The 22,211-nt window shown below is 37.9% G+C and overlaps 1 protein-coding gene across 1 annotated transcript in view; it reads left to right on the forward strand.

Annotated features, from left to right (window-relative positions):
- The window catches only part of LOC106803029 (glycine N-phenylacetyltransferase-like), a 36,585-nt gene that overhangs the window by 6,111 nt on the left and 8,263 nt on the right, over positions 1 to 22,211 (forward strand). Inside the window, exon 3 of the mRNA XM_087423182.1 lies at positions 5,868 to 5,984. The gene's annotated coding sequence lies outside the window, so the exon portion shown is untranslated. The remainder of the gene's footprint in view (positions 1 to 5,867; positions 5,985 to 22,211) is intronic.

Raw genomic sequence — 22,211 nt, forward strand, 5'->3', positions numbered from 1 at the left:
GCAGTTTCCTTTGTATGTAACTTGTTGCCTTTTTCTTGCAACCTTTAGGATTCTGTCTTTATCCTTATTTTTGACATTTTAATTACAATGTGTCTTGGTGTGGGCCTCTTTGAGTTCATCTTGTTTAGTGCTCTCTGTGCTTCCTGTACCTGAATGTCTGTTTCCTTCCTTAGGTTAGGAAAATTTTCAGCTATTATTTCTTCAAATGAGTTATCTGCCCCCTTGTCTCTCTCTTTTCCTTCTGTGACATCTATAATATGGATATTAGCATGCTTGATGTCCCAGAGGTCCCTTAGACTGTCCTTATTCTTCTTGATTCTTTTTTCTTTCTTCTGTTCAGCTTGGGTGATTTCCCCTACTCTTTCATCCAGCTCACTGATCCATTCTTCTGTGTCATCTACTCTGGGTGTTGATTCCCTCTAGTGAATTTTTCATTTCCATTATTGTATTGGTCAGTTTTGCTTGGTTCTTTGTTATGTTTTCCCTGTCCGTGTTCATCTATTCTTCTCCCAAGATCAGTGAGCCTCCTTTTGACTATTAGTTTGTACTCTTTATCAGGTAGATTGTTTATCTCTGTTTCTTTTGTTCTTTTTCTGAGGATTTGTCCTGTTCCCTTATTTGGAACATATTCCTTTGTCTGCTCATTTTGCCTACTTCTCTGTGCTTATATCTATGTATTAGGTAGATCAGCTATGTCTCCTGATCTTGGAGATGTGGGCTTATATAAGAGATGCCTTATGGGGCCCAGCAATGTGCTTCCCTCTCATCACCAGTTCCAAATGTTCCAGGAGTGTTCCCTGTGTGGGTTACCCTTGCCGTTCTGTTGTGGCTGGGTTGTTCTTGCTGTAGGTGCATGGGGAGGCTAGGCTGGCCCCAGCCAGCTCATTGTAAGGCTCAGCTGCACTTGCCTGCTGTAGCCACTTTTGTCACTTTATTGAGTGGGGCGAGCCCCAGCACAGCTGGCTTCAAGGTCTAAAAACACACATTTACTGCTGTTTTTCTTTAAATGAGGCAGGTGGCCGGTTGCTAGGCTCAGAGGCTCACAATTGCTCTTGGCTTTCACCCTGTGAGGCTGTCGTCAGCTCTCTCAGGAGCACATCTGTGTGGGGCCAGCCCAGGCATGGCAACACACAATCGTTTCAGACATTGGAAGGTGCAGATCCCCTGTGTGGCTGTTTGAGAAGGCCAGTGACACAAGTCTGCTACAACCAACAAGCCGCACCACCCACGGGCCCACCCACTCTCCCCCCCACCCTACCATCTGGACCCTCTCGCCTGGCTGCAGAGGTCCCACACACCTCACTTACACAGACCCACAAGTTCCCTGGGGGCTTGGTGATGGGAAAGGCCAGTCCCTTGGGTGGACTGCTTGCCCTGGCTGAGCTGGATTAAATCGGTTCTCTATTGGGCAGGGCAAACCTGTGCACTAACGGGCCAGAGAAAGAAATCCAGTGGCATCTGCCAGCATCTGTATCAGCGCACCCGAACTAGGTCAGAATAATAGCTGCTGCCAGTGTCTCAGTCCCTGGGAAGGTTTCCCCTGCCACCTCCAGCCTCTCTGAGATGTGCCCAGAGCCTATCAAATGATAGGCTTTCACCAAAGGACTGTGTACCTTTCTTTCTCTTCATTTTTTGTTGGCTTCCAGAATGGGTCAATCTGTGAGTGGATCCTTTAAGAGCAGGCTTTTCTTTCTCTTATGTTCCACAGCTTTACTGAGGGTATTCCCCATTGAATTTAATAGCCAGCAAAGCCAGGCATTATGGCTCGGTTGTGCTGAATTCAAAGGCTGCTTGTTGTGGCATAGCTCTCCTGCCCACGTCACCCACTCTTCCAGAAAAAGCTTCACACCATAAGATTGCTCCTGGACGTGAAGCACCACAACTAGAATGTGTGTTTTTTCCTCAGAAGAGAGGTATTTCTGCCTCTTCCTCCTCTGTCAGTGCTGTCCCTTGTTGTGGGGGTTCTTTTTATCCAGTTTCCAGTTCTCTCTCAGTGGTAATTGTTTACAAGGAATTGTAAATTTGTTATGTGTGTGGGAGGAGATGAGTTCAGAGTCCCCGTACACCACCATCTTCCCAGAAATCTATGTTTCTTATTTATATATATAATTTTGTTTCTTTGACTGTTTGGTAGAATTCACCGGTGAAGCTGTCTGAACTTTGACTCTTGTTTGTTGGGAGTTTTTTAATTACTGATTCAATCTCATTGCTAGGAATTGGTCTATTCAAATTATCTATTTCTTTATGGTTCAGTCTTGGAAGATTGTGTGTTTCTAGGGATTTACATGCAAATGAGTAAATTTAAATAAACACTGACTTAAGTTTGTGTAGCAGTATCCACAAATCAGGAGAAATGAAGATGGAGTTAAAATGCTCTAAATTTCTTGCATTTTCTGGGAGAAGGATAAAAGTATCAATAAAAATATTTGACTGTGATCTATTAAAAATATAAACAGCAATTCTACTATAGCCATGGAAAGAGAAAAAAGAGTGTAGAGGAAATAAAGGGAATGACAAAGAAAACAATCAGTCCAAAGAAAGAAAAGAAAAGAAATGGACACAGCATACTGAACAGAAGATACAAAACACACTGATAGAATATAGACTGGGAAAATCTCTTTGACAAACACATTGACCTCACTGTGTAGATCTGTAGATATGCAAATCCTTCACTCCAACCTTGTGTACATATTGTAGAGAAATAATGTACTTGTGCTGTAGGAAATGTGGGCATGAATATTCATAGAAGCTTCATTTGTAGGCCAGCACTAGAGGCAACAAAATGTCCAACAATAGTAAAATGGATAAATTGTGGCATGATCATAAAATAGAATACTATATAGCAATGAAAATGAACAAATTACAGCTACATGTAATAGCATGGGTGGACCTTAAAAATATAATGCTGAGCACAATAAGAGAAACACACAAGAATCCATATGTCCAGATGAGTTCATTTATATAAAGGTCAAAACCAGGCAAAACTAGGCTCTATTGTATAGGGCTACATACACAGATGGAAACACCGTAAAAAGCAAGCGAGAAACGTTTGTGACAATTATGGCTACTTAAAGAGAGAAAGGGGAGATTTGTGAGTGAGGATATTCACAGTGGGCATGTTTGCAATGTTCTAGTTCTTGAGTGGATGACCTGAGAATCTTTTATTTTACTGTGCATTTATTTTAAGCTCTTCTTTGGATGTATATGTATTGTTTTTAATTGTAAACAATTAAAAAGGAAGGAAGAAAAAGATGAGAGAGAGAGGAAGGAAGATAGGAAAGGAGGGAGGGAGGGAAGACAGGAGGAAGGGAGAGATGTGAAGTATAAAATTTAAGAAAACTGACTTTGGTTCCTGGTTCTAACATCAATCCTGAATTATTAGCCTGGTCATGTTTCACAAACAGCATTACAGGAGTTAATATGACAGCTTCAAATAACTTGTAAAAAGACAGAATATCGAGTTCCAGCTTGAAGAAGAAATGTATCAGAGAAACAAAGTACAGAATTATTCTGTGTGAATAGTTTCTGCATTTTGAAGATGGTGAGTTCCTATCTATAAGTCCATACTCAGGAGGACACAGAAGGCAAAAAGGCTTCTGCTTGCAAACAATGTGGTACTTTGGTTTATAAAGTTTAAGATCTGGTTAATGTCCCTTAAGGTCACAATTTGTGAGGCATGGATGGGTAAGAAAGTGGGTATGCACTTTACCAGTCTGGGAAAAATCTGATTCTGTTAGCAAAGTAGAGTTTTGGTGAAAATCTCTACCTTAAAGTTATAGTTTATGTGGTGGCTATGCTCCAAAGTCCATGCGTACAGTGAAAATGGCACATCATTAAAAACACCCTTAAATGGACAAACCAACTATCAACATATTTATAGTACAATTGTAGGAAATTCAACATTGCCTGGAAATTAGAAGATGTCAAGAAATTGTTGTTAATATATTTAGCCTTGTGCAATGCCATTGTGATTATGATAAAAACATCTTTTTTAGACATCCATACTGAAGTACTTATGGATGAAATTATATGAAGTCTAGGATTTGCTTTGAAGTAATTCAGCAGAAGGGAGAGAAGTAAAGTAATATAGATGAAATAAGATTGGTCATGTGTTGATAATTTTTGAAGTTGGGTGATGGGTATATACTTCATTACCCTATTCTCTCTACTACATGTATATTCAAAATTTTCCATAACAAAAAATTTTAAATTTTATTCTTGTTTTAGTTTCATATGAGAAGAGGGCTAAATATTGTGTGGGCATAATAGCCTTTTAGTTTTGTTTAACTGAAATTAGCATAACACTGGCTTGCACATCTCCCACAATATTGCATTCCTTTACTTCTGTGCCCCTGTAACATTTTCTTTCCTTTTCTCCTCAAGTCTGCAGAACCTCTTTTTTAAAATAAGGTAGAGAAGTTTTGAAGTAGCACACAAGATGCTCTATTGCATGATTCTTTGATTCTGCTAAAACTGCACCAGTCCTTGGCAAGAAGCCTTCCTGAGTCCCTGAATGTGAGGGAGTTGAAGAGGGAGAGTAGGGAATGGATGGGTACATCCCAGACCTTTTATACAGGCTGCAAAGAGGAGGAGTGTCTTCCTTGTTTATGCCTTGTGAACCTAGAGCCCTAGAGCCTTGAGCCTCTGTCTACTTCCTGGGAGAAATTTGGTGTTTCCAATAGCTTCTGAAGGTATCTACCATTTCTTCTTTGGTTTTCCCTCTGAGTGGCTGAGACTCAGTCTTGCATTGGTGCAAGCAAAATTCATCTGTGAATTCCTACAGACACTTGATATTTGTATATGTCTCTGTGTTTATTTCCCAAACGGGGCACAGATAATTTCGTTTGACTTACTTGAGAGTGGTATATGACAATAACTATTATTTACACTTTTTCCAAAGAGAAGGGGGAAAAATCCCTAAAGTTAGAGTAAATTAAAGGCCTGTAAAGGAGAATTTGATAAAGGCCTATAAAGGAGAATTTGATAAATGTCTCTCAGACTATTTGGCAAAATATAAAATAATACACAGAACTTACAAGAAAAGTTGTGGTGACTAATATTCCAAAGAGAAGTTTAAGTGGGATAGAAGCCAAATTGTGGGGCACTGGGAAGAGAGTATGTCAGAACTATGCGAGAACTTTGGCTTTGAAAGGATCTAGAAAGGGCAACAAAGTTAAGGGAAGACTTTTATTGTTGTTGCCTGAGACAGGGATTTTGAGAACTGAAGAAAAGAAGACAGGGAAGAGAGAGAGACAGACACAGACACAGAGACAGAGCAACAAAGAAAAAGTAAAGATGCTAGAAAAACAGGGAACCACACAGAAACTGGGAAAAGGTGGAAGGAATCATATCCAGAGAAAGAAGGAAATGTTTCCTGGAGCCTACGTGGAGACAGCAGTGTTGAGGCAAGATATTCGAGTCAGACTGAAGGGAGTTCAAATACATTTACAAGCCTTGAGCTAGTCTTTTATCATTTCTGTGTCTCAATTATCTCAGATGAGAAATGAAAATCATACTCCTTGAGATGTTTTTTAGCGTCTAAATTGCTCAGCACAGTGCCTGGTGTATGACAAGCACTCAGTCACTTGCAGCTATTATTACTAGTGTAAATGTTTTAAGTTCATTTCACAAATATCTATTACATGCCTACTATGTGTCAGACAGTGTTCTAGGGTCTGAGGAGACAGGAGTGGACATGCTGCCCCCTTACACAGAGTTCTTTTTCTATGATCTCCTTACATTTATTTTGCTTGAAATCTTGGCTCTGCCACCTAATGAGACAGGATAGACTTGGATGTGTAGATGTAGCAGTGAGAAAGGAGCAGCAGTTACTCACATCTCCCTCACTCTTTCCCCATTGCATGCAGGGATAATTCGGACTACTATTCCAACACTATCACATCTTCATCAGGGCATCTCAAAAACTCCAGGAAATCCTGGATTCTCACAAGGTCATCAACTGAAATAAGCCTTCCAAATCCAAGGTAACCAGGGAAAGGGGGATGAAAAAGAGTCCTCCATCTCAATCTCAGTGTTTGTTCAAATTGTTGTGGATCGTGAGCGGCTTGCCATGTGCTATAGACTGTAAAGGCTGATGTCATGCGGAGTCTAGTGTTAAAATAAATCTGCAACAAAAGAAGATGTCATACATTTTAAAGTATGTATGTTGGTCATGAAATCTCATGGTAATTGGGCATAAATGTTAATTTGTACATATGTAAACAATGAGTATTATCTCAGTGTAGCCAGACCAAGCATTTATGAGCCAAGCTTTAAAAAAGTGTATGCCAAGAGATGGGAGAAGTTGAGGCCCATCGGAAATCATAGTAGTTGCCCCCTCTTCCTTCCTGTTCTTTTTCACAAGCTGGCTAGGTGGACCCAATATCCAAAAGCACAAAACGACTGAGATCATGGGAGTTCCAGAAAGAGAATAAAAATGGACAAATGCTCTGAATTTATTATGTCAAATAATCCTTTTTCTCTAATCTTAGAAGCTAAATGAAACAAACAACATCTGCCTAAAAGAACATTTAAGGTCATAGTGAGAAAGGGCAGCTGGTGAGAACAGAGAAAAGGGGATGTGAGGGTAAGCCAGTTACCTGGACACAAACAGCTGCCTTATCAGTTGGTTGTAATAGTGTGATGTGATTAGTTTATATTCCTAACTTCTAGAGCAAAAGAGAAATTTAGGGTAACTCAAATACGTTTGGAATATGGGACACAGTGGACTATGGTGGGGTAACCAGTGGACAGGGAAATATTTCTGAGAAAGTGGCAAGAGAAAGGGAGAGGATGGTATTCCAGAAGATGAGTTAGGAGAAGAGCATTGGAAGGGAACATAAACAAAATTAAATATTTTGAATTTTCACATGGTACCAGTCCCATCTCAGTTCACTGAACACCTTTCTACCTGTACACATACATAACTTTGCCTTTAGTATTAAGACAAGGAGAGAAGCAAGAAACAAACAGATGCATGTTTGAGGTGGGGGTGGGGTGGTGGGAAGCAGTTATAGTAAGCTGGTAGAATTGGGCTGGACTTTGTTTCTAAAATTTCCTAAATTTACTAAAATTAAACTCTTCGTCCACAAAACAGCCATAGGGGGGTGTGGGATGTGGGACAGAGAAGGGTCTTGAGTTAATGCCTAGGCTACATTTCTTCTCTTTTTGAGGATTCTTCTTTAAGCCTGAGTTGTCATATCATACCATGGACAATAATGGCAGCTTCTTTACAGAGTTGTAATGATGACTGAAACAGATAATGCACAAAAAGTGCTTCTCACAGAGCCTGGAACACAGTGAACTTTCAATCAATGTTCCATGTCATTGTTTGTTGTTATTATCTGTCAGGGTTGTCAGAGGCGTATGGATCAGGTGACAAGAAGGACTGGAGCTTTAAAGTTAATGCAAGTGGACCATGTGAGAAATCTACTGCTTATTGGATGGTATCCAAACCAACTCAGAGGAGATTCCCAAAAAAATCTAGTTTGAGCTTCCTCTAAAGTACCCAGCTCAAAAATGGAGAACAAAAAATGTGAGAATAGACCTTGGGCACCTCTGTTTACTGTAAATAGATTGCTCAATAGCCCAAGGAGTTAAAATTGCACCAAAGGGTAGAGTTGCTTGGGATGTTTTGGAGAGGAGGGAGGTCTAGGGATAAATTGGTTTGGATTCTCATGCCTATGAATGTCTAGTTTGAGATATGAAGTGAGGGACTATGGTTGAATTTGGATATAAGGTAATGGAGTTGAGAGATGAGGAGGAACCTGTGGCCATAAGTGCAGGATATATTGCAGAGTGAGCCAGAATCCAAATGTTCTTCCTTCATCTTTACATCACATGGTTCTCACTTGGGAATTTTTCTTTGCAAAGCAAATGTGGGCTTCAAAATCTTTTCACTAGAGGTCTTCCATGCAGGACTGGTGAACAGTAGCTGGAAATTTGGTCAGAATGAATCCAGTCTGAGTTTGGTCCAGCCCTGCATCTGGCATTTCCTGGCCTAGAAGGAGCCCAGAAGGATGCTCCATCTCCTGGAATGTGATGGAGCAGTCCTGAGATGTGAGAATGGCTTTTACCCACCCTAGTCTCCACCTCTATGGTTTATCAGGGTGGGTCACAGGACACACAGTGAGACACTTCAGTGAGGAGGCATCCCATTTTATGGACATGTGACAGAGAAAAATGAACAAACCCTAAGGATCATGAAGCGCTCAGGTTTCTGAGTTGCACCCTGTGGCTGGCATCAGTGGAAATGTACCTCTACTCGGGTTGGCTCCATTGGTGACCACAAATCATCTTAGTCTGTTGGAGTCAAAGAATATTTATCAGACAACTTCTATCATACCTGCCCCTTGCTTTTGTCTGATAAGTTTATGATACCTGTGATGTGCAAAGGTAGCCACTGTTAAGCCACATCTTTGGATGTTTGAACTGGGACAGACCTCAGAAACTATACAGTCTAATTCCCTCTAATCCTAAGGTTTTCTTCTGGTTCTTTATGCCTATTCTTACTCCATCCCTGAAAACACCTGTGCAGCCTTCAGATATGAACTTAAGGATGACTTCCAAAGCGAAGTTTTCCATGACCTATCCACCATTAAGCCAACTGGATCAGTTTCCCCTGATATGTATGTATGTTCTCTTAGCACCCTGTACTTCTCCTTCATGTAACTTGTCTCAAATATAATTAAATACTTTACGATTATTTGTTAAATGCTTGTCTGCTCCCCAGCACTGCAAAGTAAATTCCATGAAGGCAAAGAACATATTGAAACTTTAGTTGAAAGACCTAGCCACAGACTTATTGGTTAATACCTGTTGAATGAATAAGTAATGAATGAATATAAATAATGAATGACTAAATAAATGAATGGATGAATGAATGAATGAAATTTCATAGAGACTTATGGAGATGAAATAAGGAAGAATATAAATAAGGCTAACATACACAGTGTCTGGTGTATAATAGAAGTTTATGAAATAATATTAGATCCTTTAGTTTCTCAAACCCTTGAAAGAAAAATATTAACATTTTATGTTCAACTTTTTTATTGTTACTGTTATGACTTACACATTTCCCATGTTGTTAAAATCTTTGATAAACACAATTTAAATGATTTCATGATATTGTCACTTGGTATAATAGTTTAGATGCTTTTGGCTTCAAGTAAGAAAAAAACAACAACCCTGATTCAAAATGGCCTTAGTAATAAGGAAATTTATCTCACAAAACTGAAAAGTCCAAATGTAGAGCAGGCTTAAGGCTGGTGTCTATCAGCAGCCCAATGACATCATCAAGGAGCCAGGTTCTTTCTCTTTCTTTGATCACCATTGGTTTCATCCTAAGGTTGGTTCTCTTTACGGTAGTGATTTGGCTGCCAGTACAGGGCTTGTTAACATGCAGCAAGAGAGACACAGAGAGAGAAATTCCAACTAGTCTTACACTTCCCAGGGGAATATCCCACTCTGATGGCTTAGACCTCTAAGAGTTATGAGTATGCATTCTTAACTTATTGCATTTTATCTTGAATTAATGTTACACCACTTCACATATAAGAACTTATCAACAATATAATTCCATTTCCTCCCCCTTCTGCTATTGTTAAATAATTTACTTCTAGATATGCTATAACTCTGTAGTATACAATTCTTATGTTTGAATTAAAAATAGTCAATTGTTGGGGCTGGCCCAGTGGCATAGTTGTTAAGTTCACACCCTCTGCTTCGGCGGCCCAGGGTTCTCAAGCTCGGATACCAGGTGTGGACCTATGCACCGCTTATCAACCATGCTGTGGCAGGCATCCCATATATAAAGTAGAGGAAGATGGGCACGGATGTTAGCTCAGGGCCAATCTTCCACACCGAAAAGAGGAGTATTGGCAACAGATGTTAGCTCAGGGCTAAACTTCCTCACCAAAAAAAAAAAAAAAGTAGTCAATTCATTTTTAATGAATTTCAGAAACAAAAATAAGTTTTAAACTCTTTTATAGTTTTATGCTCTGCCTTCCTTACTGCAGTTCTAAAAATGTCACTGCATTTTATTTCCTTTCGGCCTACAGACTTTCTTCTTTGTAGGGCAGGTCTGTCTTCTTTATCTGAAAATGATTATATTTTGCCTCCATCCTGAAAGGATATTTTGTTTGATATGCAATTTTAGGATGAGAGTTATTTTTCTTTGAGCATTTAAAAAATGTCATTCTATTATCTTCTAGACCTTATTATATATCTTCTGAAAGTTAGCCATTATTTGTATTTTTATTTCCCTATGTGTAATACATCTTTTTCTCTGGCTGCTTTTAAGATTTTCTCCTTGTATTGGGTTTTTAGTAGTTTAATTATGATGTGTCTGAGTGTGGTTTTCTTTCTGTTTATCTTGCTTGAGGTTCACTGAACTTATTCTAAAAGGGGAGGGTCCTAAACCCTTTTGACTTTCTAAATAAGTAATTTCTTTACTTATGGTTAAGAAAATACTCATGATTCTATGCATAGAATCTGAACACTAGCTGTCTCTTGCTTCTACTGCAGGTACTTGTGAAAGGTGAGGGAAAGAAAGAGGTATTTCTTATACAGATCCACCTACCTGCCAGTTCTTAGGCAGCTGTATTACAACTCAGAGTTGCTGAGTAATGGCAGGATCTTTAGGACCAGAAAGCAGTTCAGCCTTCTGGGAAAAGAGCCTCAGAGGGCACGCTGCCAACCTCTCAATGTTACGGAGTCACCTCCTTGAACATGAGACCTGAAGGGAGGGACTCCATTTCACACTCTGCTGCCAGAAGTTCACACAGCCAGGTGCGTGGCTTCTATTAAAAACCTCAGGTCAGCAGTTTTTGGAGAAAACAGATCAAAGTACACTCTTCAAGACCACTATACCCAGATGGTATATTTCATCTTCTGGAATAGTCTGCTGCCTCTTGTCTTTTCCTGGGGATCTCTGCAAAGATTGAATGAGAAGACAGCTTTGCAGGTGAGAACAGAGGAGAATCATTGCTCTCATTCTCCTCATCTCCTTTTGCTTCCCCACTGAAGTGGGATGAATCTAAATGCTACTGTTGGATGTGGATACGGATTTCTCAGCTCATTTGTGTAGAGAATTATGCCAGAGGCAAAGGATGTTCTTCTATTTGAGGAACCTGTATCAGGCACCCACTATGTATTGGGCAGTATTCTAGTTCTGTAAAGAATTCTTGGCTGGATAAAGCCAGGACTTTTGTTCTGAATTAAATAAATGTGGAGAGTTTTGGGAGCTTGCCATAGGCAGAAGGAGAATAGAAAATGTAATAGCCTTTGAGAAGAAATGTGCTTTTTTCGGTCACATTTATATAATACAATTTGTAGACATACTGTGCAAACATTGTCTTATTTTATCCTCTAGAAACATTCTAAGGTAATTAAATTTTTCTTTAGATATCTGATGACCAGGGAAATTAAGTGCCCCACTTCAAGTTTCAAAGGAACAAAGTAGATTCTAGTACAAATACTACAATACAGATGAGATTAATTGCTAATTAAAAACATAAAAATAAATATAATTTTAAAAATCTGAGCTGTACTGTCATTTTCTACCTTTTTCTTGTTCATCTTAAGAGTCTCCCATATAGCAACATGTATATCATAACTTTCATTTTAATGGATTTTATAGTAGTAAAATAATGGCAGATCATTATTTATGTAAATTATCTTTATAGAGAGACACTGAGATTGTGTCCACTAATTCCCCATAAGTTAATATTGCTTTACAAAATTTTTCATAGAGCATTTTTCTTCATTTGAATTGTTTTCTTTGGATAAATTCCAAGTACTGGAATGGCTACATCAAAGGTTTCAAAGTGCCCTTTATAGGAATTTGCCCATTGTTGCCAGCAGTGATAATGTTCCAGCTCCCTTGGGTCTCCTCAGTTTTAGTCAACTGCATTTATTGAACATCATATTTGTGTTTTCAGTGTGTGTGTGTGTGTGTGTGTGTGTTTGCATGTGCAGAATGTAATCCCAAATGTACTTGGCAATACATCAATGTAAATCCCCGTTAATCTGGCATCAGACTCAGCTTTGCTTCTTATTTTCACGTAACTTTTTTGTGAGATGCCCCAGCTAAAATGTCAGATTAATATTCAGAAATGTTATACTTCTACCGTCCTGAGACCTTTCGAGACACGGCACAGGTCCCTCTATTCTAGCCTGGGGCTTTTTTCAAAGAAGGATCTGGTACAAATTCCCACACACAGCACATAGTAGGCCTTCAATAGGTACCTGTTGAATGAATGAATGAGTCTATGCCCTTGGTAAGTGGAGTGACTAAATAGATGGTTATGTTAATATAAATACTAAATACATTCAATCATTAAATATATTTATTGAGTCCTTACTGGGTGTCAGAGAGTGTCATGAACGTTGAGAATAAGAGAATAAATAATTTGAATCCCTGCCCAGAGGATTCACAATCTAGAAGGTAAACTGTAATTCACTGTAACAAGTGTTGTAATTTAAATATGTACATAATTCTAGGGGAGTGCAGAAAAGAGAGTCATTTGTTCTGTTTGGATTGAGGGAGCGGAGGGAGTCGATGGGGGAAAACTGACATTTCAGTAAGACTTTGACAGAAGAATAAAAGCTGAATTTTGAAAGCTGTCTTGAGGTAGAGCATAAATACAATGAAGAAAGACCAGAGGTATTAAATCAGATGCTGAGGTAAAGAAATATTCCATGGTCTTTCATAGAAGAGAAGTACAACAGAGGAAACTAATAAACTGTGCTTTGATGGAAAAAACAGAAAAATCATTTACAGGACTTGTGTGAATCCTGCTAGTCCCAGCCTCTGCCCCCAGCAGTCACAATCAGACACAAGCACTGATATTACACCACTCACAAAAATTAACTCGAGGTGAATGAAAGACTTAAATATAAGACCTGAAACCATAAAACTCCTATAAGAAAACGTAGGGAAAAACTCCTTGACATTAGTCTTGGCAATGATTTTTGGATATGACACCAAAGGCACAGACAATGAAAGCAAAAATCAGCATGTGGGACTCTATCAAACTAAAAGGCTTCTGCACAGCAAAGGAAACTATCAGCAAAATGAAGAGGAAACCTATGGAAAGTGGGAGAAAATGTTTGCAAACCATATATCCGATAAGAGGTTAATATGTAAAATTTATAAGGAACTCATACAACCCAAGAGCATACAATCCGAGGACCTCAAGAGACACTTCCAAAGAAGACAAACAAACGGCCGACAGATAGATGAAAAGGTGCTCCACATCACTAATCACCAGGGAAATACAAATCAAAATCACAATGATAACTAACCACAGTGATAACTAGACTTATTGTGGCAATCATTTCACAATATATACAAATATCAAATCATTACGTGGAACACCTGAAACTAATGTAATACTGTCTGTCAATTATAGCTCCATTGAAAATAAGTAAATAAAAAGTTCAAGGAACCAAAAATAAATAAATAAAGATGTAAATGTAACTAAAAATACAGGAAAAATTGTTGAAACTGGCTACTGATGAAGTTTTGCAGATTAACTTTGAAAAATAGTATTTATTTTGGATAAAAATTAAAAACTAGTATCCTAAGCTCAATGAAATTACTTTTAGCAATTCATCAAGCCTACCTTTCCTGCCAGCATACTTGTGTGAGAATGCTCTCTATTATGAGTTTTATTTAACAAATGTGGAAACGCTTTAGATATACATCATTGCCTGCAAATAGCATTGTCATCAATTCAGTATAAGTTAGAGAAATTAACCAGAAGCAAGGTTATCTGTCATATTAAAAATTTTAAATCTTCTTATACATTGTGTTTGTTTAAATTGTGTGTATAGGTATTTAGTATGGGGAATTACTGTTTAGCTCCTAGGGTTTTGTTAAATTATGATTGGCAAACAAAAAGAAAAGTTGCAAAAGTCAGAATGCTTTTCCACATTAACCATCATATGTACATTTTCAATAAATATTGATGCCTTTTTAAAAAAAATCTCTTCTCTGTGTTATGTTTATTCTGATTATATTATTGAATGTATTTTGAATCTAATAAAAATTGGAACTTGCCAAAAAAAAACCCACAATGAGATATCACCTCACACCTGTTAGAATGGCTATCATCAAGAAGACAAAAGATAACAAGTGTTGGCGAGGGTGTGGAGAAAAGGGAACCTTTCTGCACTTTTGGTGGGACTGTAAATTGGTACCACTGTGGAAAACAGTATGGAGGTTCCTCAAAAAATTCAAAAACAGAACTACCATACGATCCAGCAGTTCCACTTGTGGGTATATATGTGGAGGAAATGAAATCTCTATCGTTAGGAGATATCTGTACTCCTGTGTTCATTGCAGATTAAGTCATAGAAGCAAACTAAGTATTCATAAACAGATGAATGGATAAAGGAGTCATGGGATATGTATACAATGTAATATTATTCAGAAATGAGTAAAAAGCGAAACCTGCAATTTGTGACAGCACAGATGAACCTTGAAGGCATTAAGCTAAGTGAAGTAAGTTAGACAGAGAAAGACAAATACTGTATGATCTCACTTATATGTGGAATCTAAAAAAGCTGAACTCATAGAAACAGAGTAGAATGGTGGTTGCAAGGGGATAGGGATGGGAAGAAATAGAGAGATGTTGGTCAAATGGTACAAACTTCAAGTTATAAGATAAGTTCTGGGGACGTAAGGTACAGCATGGTCACTATAATTAACAATACCGTATTATATAGTTGAAAGTGGCTAAGAGAGTAGATCTTAAACGTTCTCACACACACAAAAAAAGTAATTATGTGATGTGATAGAAGTGTTAACTAAACATTTTGTGGCATCATTTTGCAATGTATATGTGTATCAAATCATCACATTGTACACCTTAAACTTACACAATGTTACATGTCAATTCTACCTCAATAAGGCTGGAAAAAGTTTTTTAAAAAGATACAAGCACTGCTTAGTGGTTCTCAAGAGTCTCCTCCCCACAAATCATGAAGGAAACTCAAGGTTAAGTGAAAGGACTGTTTCTGTCCCCATATAACTGACAAAAATCATGAGGAAAAAGGAACACAATGACAAAATCAAAACATTAATTGTCGAAAAATTCTCTACAAAGTAAAGCAACAGAATCAAAAGAATGTAATGAGATCATTAGTAACTGGAGCGTGATTGCCAATAGAAACACACTAACACCAATACCATTTCTGCAAGCACAGATTCTACTTAATCTTCCCAAAGGACCAGTGTTCCCAGAGGTCAAGCTGCAGAAGAGAAGGCCCTGAACACAGTAGCCAGAGAGTTAGGAAGCCAAAGTGAGCAGAGAAGGAGCCAGTTGAAGTCAGATTCCTAGCACTGATGAGCTAAGTTCATGGACACCAAAAACAGTCCAGAGTGAACTTTAAACCAACAGTCAGGAAAGTAGGCAGGTAAATGAGTTGATCAAAGTGTATCAGTCAGGGTCCAAGTGGAGAACAGGCATTAGACCTTTTGCAATTGTGTGTCTAGTTAAGCAGTTTCTGTAAGGCTGTTTCTTCCCATCTGTTGCTGAAGGTTGAAGTTACACAGGGAACGTAGTTGGGAAAGGAAAATGGATTTAAAGGGAGAGAGAATAAGAACAAGCTGAAACCCACAGCACAAGCAGGAGCTCACAGGGACAGAGACTTTGTCACTTCTTGCTGACTCTGACCTTGGTAGAATGGATGTCCTGCAGAAGCCAGGTTCCTTCATTAAGGAGCTAAAACACCCTCACCCAAGCCAGGTGACACAGAAACTGAAGGTGGACCTGGGGGACAGCAAAGCACTTGTTAGCCCAACCACTGCCTCATGTCAGGAAGTTTGCTACAAAATGCCTGCTGCTTTCATCTGCCCTCCAAATCTCCCACAGGAATCTCTCTTTGTGGCTCACCCCAACTGGCAACATGCAGGGAAGGGAATTCCAGGAAAATGAGTTCAGCCTAGCTGAGGTGACACCTTACAAACCCACTACAGTAGATTCTCAATACATTTTTATTGAGTTATTGAATAAGTAAATAAATGGATGAATAGATTGGTACTCAGGTTTCCAGGCTAGTCCCAAAAGTCCATTTAACTTAGAATGAAGCTATGCCAAAGTATTATTAAATAAAGAACAACTCCAGACTTAGGTAGGAAGAAACTTTATTTGAAAGAATTATTGCAAGACGAGAAAAAGATAATAGGAGGCGGAGACTATTTCAACAGGGAGAACTTTCAGACTGTAAGATTTACAAACCTCTGCTAGGTAAGGCAGAAAAGGGCTGTTCGTTTATAGAGAGGAGTAAGCAAGGTTCATGGAGTGTCTGGGAAGGACAGTCTTTCTTCATGCCAGCGTTGGCTCAGGATGAGGGTGGGTCACAGTTCAGAGCCCTGTGTGGAGGACAGAAGCTTCATTAAACTTTGGTTAAATCCACTAAAACTTAAACACATCTGACCACGTTGTTCTGCGGGGTCAGTGGGGATAAACAGTCAAGCTAATCATTTATGAGGGACCAGGAAACAGGGCTAGAGAGAATCCAGTGTGGGGAAGTGGGATGCGAGAGCAGCTGGATCAATACAGGTCCAAGAGTGTTTTACCCTAAGTTCAGCCTGTTCTTGGTAGGGGCTGTTAAGAAGGGGCTATATGCTGACTCAGCCTAGGGGAAGGAGAGAAGCTTAACCGAAGTTTGGTTAACAAGCATTTTGTTCTGATTTATCAGTGGTGATTCATAGTTCTGCTAATCATCTGTGAGGCAAAGATTGGGAATTTGGAGGGTGGGTGTCTGGGCTTGTCATTGGTTAATGAGGGGCATATCCATGACTCTTTAAGTCAGGTGGGGGAAGGATGGTCCCTTGCAGTAAGCTGTTTCAGGAATGCAAAGGGAGAGAAAGGGTTTCCTTAACACTTGCTGTTTTCTAGGATGGCTTGGGTAACGTTCAGTATTGTCAGGCTCTCAGAATATTGCATCTATTGAAACACATTTTGGCCTCAGCCTTTGGTCTGCCTTGAGAATTAGTTCTACAAATCTTCTTGCTTTACTGAATTGAAGGGTATTGTTGAGGATTTTACCTACTATATCAACAATTCCTGAATATGGCTGCATAAGAAAATCATCTGGGGAAGTGTCGGAGAGAATGTGGAGCAAATGGAACTCACATACACTGCTTTGGGAATGTAAAAGAGTGCCGCCACTTGAGGAAAACAGTTTGGTAGTTTCTTATAAGGTTAAACATATGCTTACTATATGACCATGCAAATGCACTTTTACATATTTACCCAAGAGAAATAAGAGCATATGTTCAAAGACTTATACATGAATGTTCACGTGTACACATATCATAACCACAAAAAACTAGAAATAACCCAAATGTACTTCAGAGGAAACTGGATAAACAAACTCTGGTAGATCCATGCCATGGAATACTATTCAGCAATAAATTATGCAACAATTTGAACAATCTCAAAGGCATTTTACTAGTGAAAGAAGATAGTCTCATAAAGTTACATACTAAATAATTAATTTTATTTGACATTCTGTCAAAGGAAAAGCCATAGGCCAGAAATCAGATTAATGATTGCTATGGGCTGGGAGTAAAAAAAGGAGATGGATTGCAAAGGGACATGAGTAAACTCTTGGGGCTATTCAAATTGTCTATATCATTATTATGGTGCTAGTTACACTAATATATACATTTTCCAAAACTCATCATAGTATTCATTTAAAATTGGTGAATTTTATTGTATGTGAATTATAACTCAATTAAGTTGAAAAACAAAAATAAAAATAGTCTGAATAGATTTTTTTAAATATAGATTTCTAGATCTCATACTCCCTTAAGACCTTCTAAATAAAATGTAGAAGGGGCAGGGTTAAATACTTAAAACATTTTTTCAGATGCTTCCAATACATAGTCAAGTTTGGAAAATATTGTGCTACATCATTCATTTGTCCCCATACAAAAAGATTTTTTCCTTTTTTGAGGGGGAGGGACTCTAGAATCAAGAAAAGATATGCTTTATTTAAGTTATCATGATAGCAATAATTAAAATGGCTTACACATATTGAGTACTCCTCTATGCCAGGCACTCTGCTAAAGACTTAATATTCACGATCTTGTCTACCACTTGCCAGATTATGTGGATTACCCCATTTAATCCTTACAACAATTTGTTGCACAGAAGAAAAGTCACCCAATGGATTTTTTTGGATGACAGTGTGGGTTTACTGTTGCTTCTGCAAATGATAATAATAATCATAATCATTAATTGAGCACTTACTATGTCCCAGACACTGTTCCAAGCACCTTTTATGTATTGATTTAAGTGTCAAAACTACTCTATGAGAAAGGTACTATAGTCATTGCCATTTATAGATGAGAAACCAAGGCACGGAGGAGTTAAGTAACTTGCTCAACGTCATACAGTTTCTAAGTGGCAGTCAGGCTTTTCATGGATGAAAATTTAATCTCAAAGGGCAATCATGTATGTTTAGATAATATATATATATGTTAATATCAGTGCATCCTTAATTATTGGAATTCTGGGTGGTATGAAAACTTAAGAAATATTTTTTAAAATTTAAAAAGTATTAAAATTAATTACAGAAAGAGGCACTTGTGCTTTCTGCCAGTCTTATTCCTCCTTGGAGTTAGTGAGAAGTTTAGTAAATGGGGCTCCAATGAAACAGCAGGCATGAAGGCCAGACCATTAGCTAGAACCGCCTATTGTGTCTGTTGTATGTCTTGCAGCACTTCTCATTCCTTGATGTTTCTTCATCCTCTCCTTAGGTTAATATACCTGCCAAGATGTTTCACTTCCAAGGCCCACAAATGCTGCAGATGCTAGAGAAATCGTTGAGGAAGAGCCTCCCTGAGTCCTTAAAGGTGTGAGTGGAACATCCTTAGGGAAAAAAAGACAAGCAACTGCCTATGAGAGGGGTGGGAAAGAGAAGGAGCACTCACGCATCACCTAGTCTATGCCCGACACTCATCTTGCATCTCATTTAGTTCACATCACCTTGCTGCAAGGCAGGTATATGTTATCCATAGAACCACAAAAGAAATGGAGGCTCAGTTATATGACTTGACCAAGATCACACCCATAGTGAGTGGTAAGACTATTATTTGAGTCCACTATGATCTTCACTGTGTGAGGACGTGAAAACATCCCCTTGTGCCCTTCCAAGATTTATGTTCTGCAACACTGGATGTTTTTCCAGAATTGCCAAGTTCACTGAAACTAACATGTTAATGTTTAATTTATTCTTCCTAAACAATCAAGCACCTGATGAAAGGTTAACTATTAAGATTCTTCTTTGAAATTAGTAATAGGTCAACTCCTATTTCGTCAAACCGCAAAGAATTGTGTTTAATTTGGGGTGAGACAGAAATTATGTTTAAGAAATGGATTAATGATCTGGTACCATAGAGATTTTTTTTTGCAATGATATATGTTACAAAGGGACTAAAATATTATTAGAAATAAAGAGCACCATTGCATTATAATAAAGGCACCAATTCACCAGGAAGACATGAGAAATGCTGAAATGTATACACCTAACAACAGAGGCTCAAAGTACATGAGATAAAAACTGATAGAACTGAAAGAAGAAATAGATAAACCCACAGGTATAAAGACTTCAACAGTCCTCTCTCAGTAATTTATAGAATAGGCAGAAAGCTTACTATATAGAAGAGCTGAACAATACTAAGAACCAACTTGAACTAATTGACATTTATAGAATACTTCCCTCAACAACAGCAGAATATATATTTTTCAGGTGCACATGGAACATTGCCAAGATATACCCTATTTTTATGAATTTTAAGAGAACTGAAATCACACCAAATACATCCTTGAACAATATGGAATTAAAGTTAAAATTAAAAAACTGAAAGATATCGGAAAATACTAAATTTTTAGAAATTATACAAACACTTCCAAATAAATGATGCTTGAAAATCACAAGGAAAATGAGAAAATATTTTTGACTGAAAATAAAAGTACAACATATCCAAAGTTTTGGGATGCAACTAAAGCAGTGATAAGTGGCAAATATATACCATGAAGTGTTTATACTAAAAAAGAATAATGGTTTTAAATCAATGCTTTAAGTTTCCACCTTAAAAAGTAGAAAAAGAAGAGTAAATTAACCCAAAAGCAAAAAGAATTAAGGAAATTATAAACAATAAGCGCAGAAACCAATAAATTGGAGGGGAGAAAAAGAATTAAGAAAATCAATGTATCTAATATCTGGTTCTTTGAAAAGATCAATAATGTTGATAAACTTCTAACCAAACTGATCAAGAAATAAAGAGAAAAGACACAAATTACCACTATCAGGAATGAAACATAGGACATTACTACAAACCCAATAGACATTATAAGGATAATATGGACGTACTATTATCAACACTGTGGCCGTAAATTTCAAAATTTATTTCTGTGAAAAGCACAAATTACCAAAAGTCACTGAAGAAGAAATATACAACCTAAATCTACTGGAGAAATTGATTTTATAATTTAAAACTTTCCAACAAAGAAAACTCCGAGCCTAGATGGTTTCAGTGGAAATTTTTACTACACATGTAAAGAAGAAATAATACCAATTCTACACAAACTCTTGCAGAATATAGTCCAGAATTACCCTGATACCAAGCCCAGAAATGGATGTTATAAGAAGACTACAGAACAATATCCCTCATGAACATAGATGCAAAAACCCTCAACAAAATATCATCATGTCAAGTTGATCAATATATCAGAAGGATAATACATCATAACGAAGAGGAATTTATCTTGAGAATGCAAGGCAGGTTCAGTATTCAAAAATCGATCAATGTAATTCACCATATCAACAGACTAAAGAAGAAAAGCCATATGATCCTCCTTTAACAGATGCAGAAAAAATATTCCACCAAATGTAATATTTTTGATAAAAATAACACTCTCAGCAAACTAGGAATAGAAGGGGATATCTTCAACCTGATAAAAAGCATATAGGAAAAATCTACACCTAACATCATACTAACTAGTGAAAGACTGAATAGTACCCCTAAGATTGGTAACAAGGCAAGGATATTCATTCCCACCACTCCCATACAATGTGGTATGGGATATCCTAGCCAGTACAATAAGAAAAGAAAAAGAAATAAAAGGAATACATATTGGAAAGAGATTAGTAAAGTAGTGTCTGTTCACAGATGGCGTGATTGTCTAATGTAAAACTTCCTAAGGAATCTATGAGAAAGAAAAGTTCTTAGATATAATAACTAAGTTTAGACAAGTCATAGGATTCAAGGCCAATACAAAAAATAGAAAAATTGATTGTATTTCTATATACCAGCAATGAACAATTGCAATTCAAAATTAGAAATCAGTATCATTTACAATAGCACCAAAAGAGAGAGAAAAAAAAAAAGACAACAAGAAGAAAAAAACCGTTAGGTACAAACCTTGTTAGTTTATAAGGCTTGCCTTTAAAATAAATGCCATTTCTTTTGTTGATGAATCACACATCTGGGCTTCTTAGGCAAGCATGAGTATGAGGTGTGCTTTAATAGTTATTACACTGATCAAGCTGATGGAATCAAGCTGGAAGGAATGACATAATATTCTACCTTTTCTTCCTTTTCCTGGTGCTCTGCCACCTTGTACAGGGATCATTTGTAGCTAAGGCACGGGCACTTAGTGTAACTCCGAGTCACTGATCCTGCTGACTGAAGTAGGGTGGGGCACCTGTCGAGGGAGACAGGGTCTGGAGTCAAACTGCTTTGACTCTACAAATTCACTGTTTTCTGTGTAATGTTGCAAAAGTTAAACATCTCTGAGTCTCAGTGTTCTTGCATGTAAAATGAGTAAAACCAGAAAGTAAATACTTTTGGTAGACATTCCTCAACCTTTAACAGGGTTATCATTATCTCACAGTGTTGTTGGGAGGGTTAAATAAAATGATAATGACAAAATTAAGAGCCAACCCTTCTTGAACACTTACTAAATATCAGGAACTACACAGTGTCATTTACATGAACTCAAAAGTCTAACTTGAGGGGCTGGCCCGATGGCATAGTGGTTAAGTTCACACACTCTGCTTCAGTGGCCCGGGGTTTGCCAGTTAGGATCCTGGGTGCAGGCCTGCCCACCACTTATCAAGCCATGCTGTGGCAGGCGTCCACATAAATAGAGGAAGATGGGCACAGATGTTAGCTCAGGGCTAATCTTCCT

Source organism: Ceratotherium simum, chromosome 34, assembly GCF_057802395.1.
Source record: "Ceratotherium simum simum isolate JZ-2026a chromosome 34, ASM5780239v1, whole genome shotgun sequence".
Lineage (NCBI taxonomy): Eukaryota > Metazoa > Chordata > Mammalia > Perissodactyla > Rhinocerotidae > Ceratotherium > Ceratotherium simum.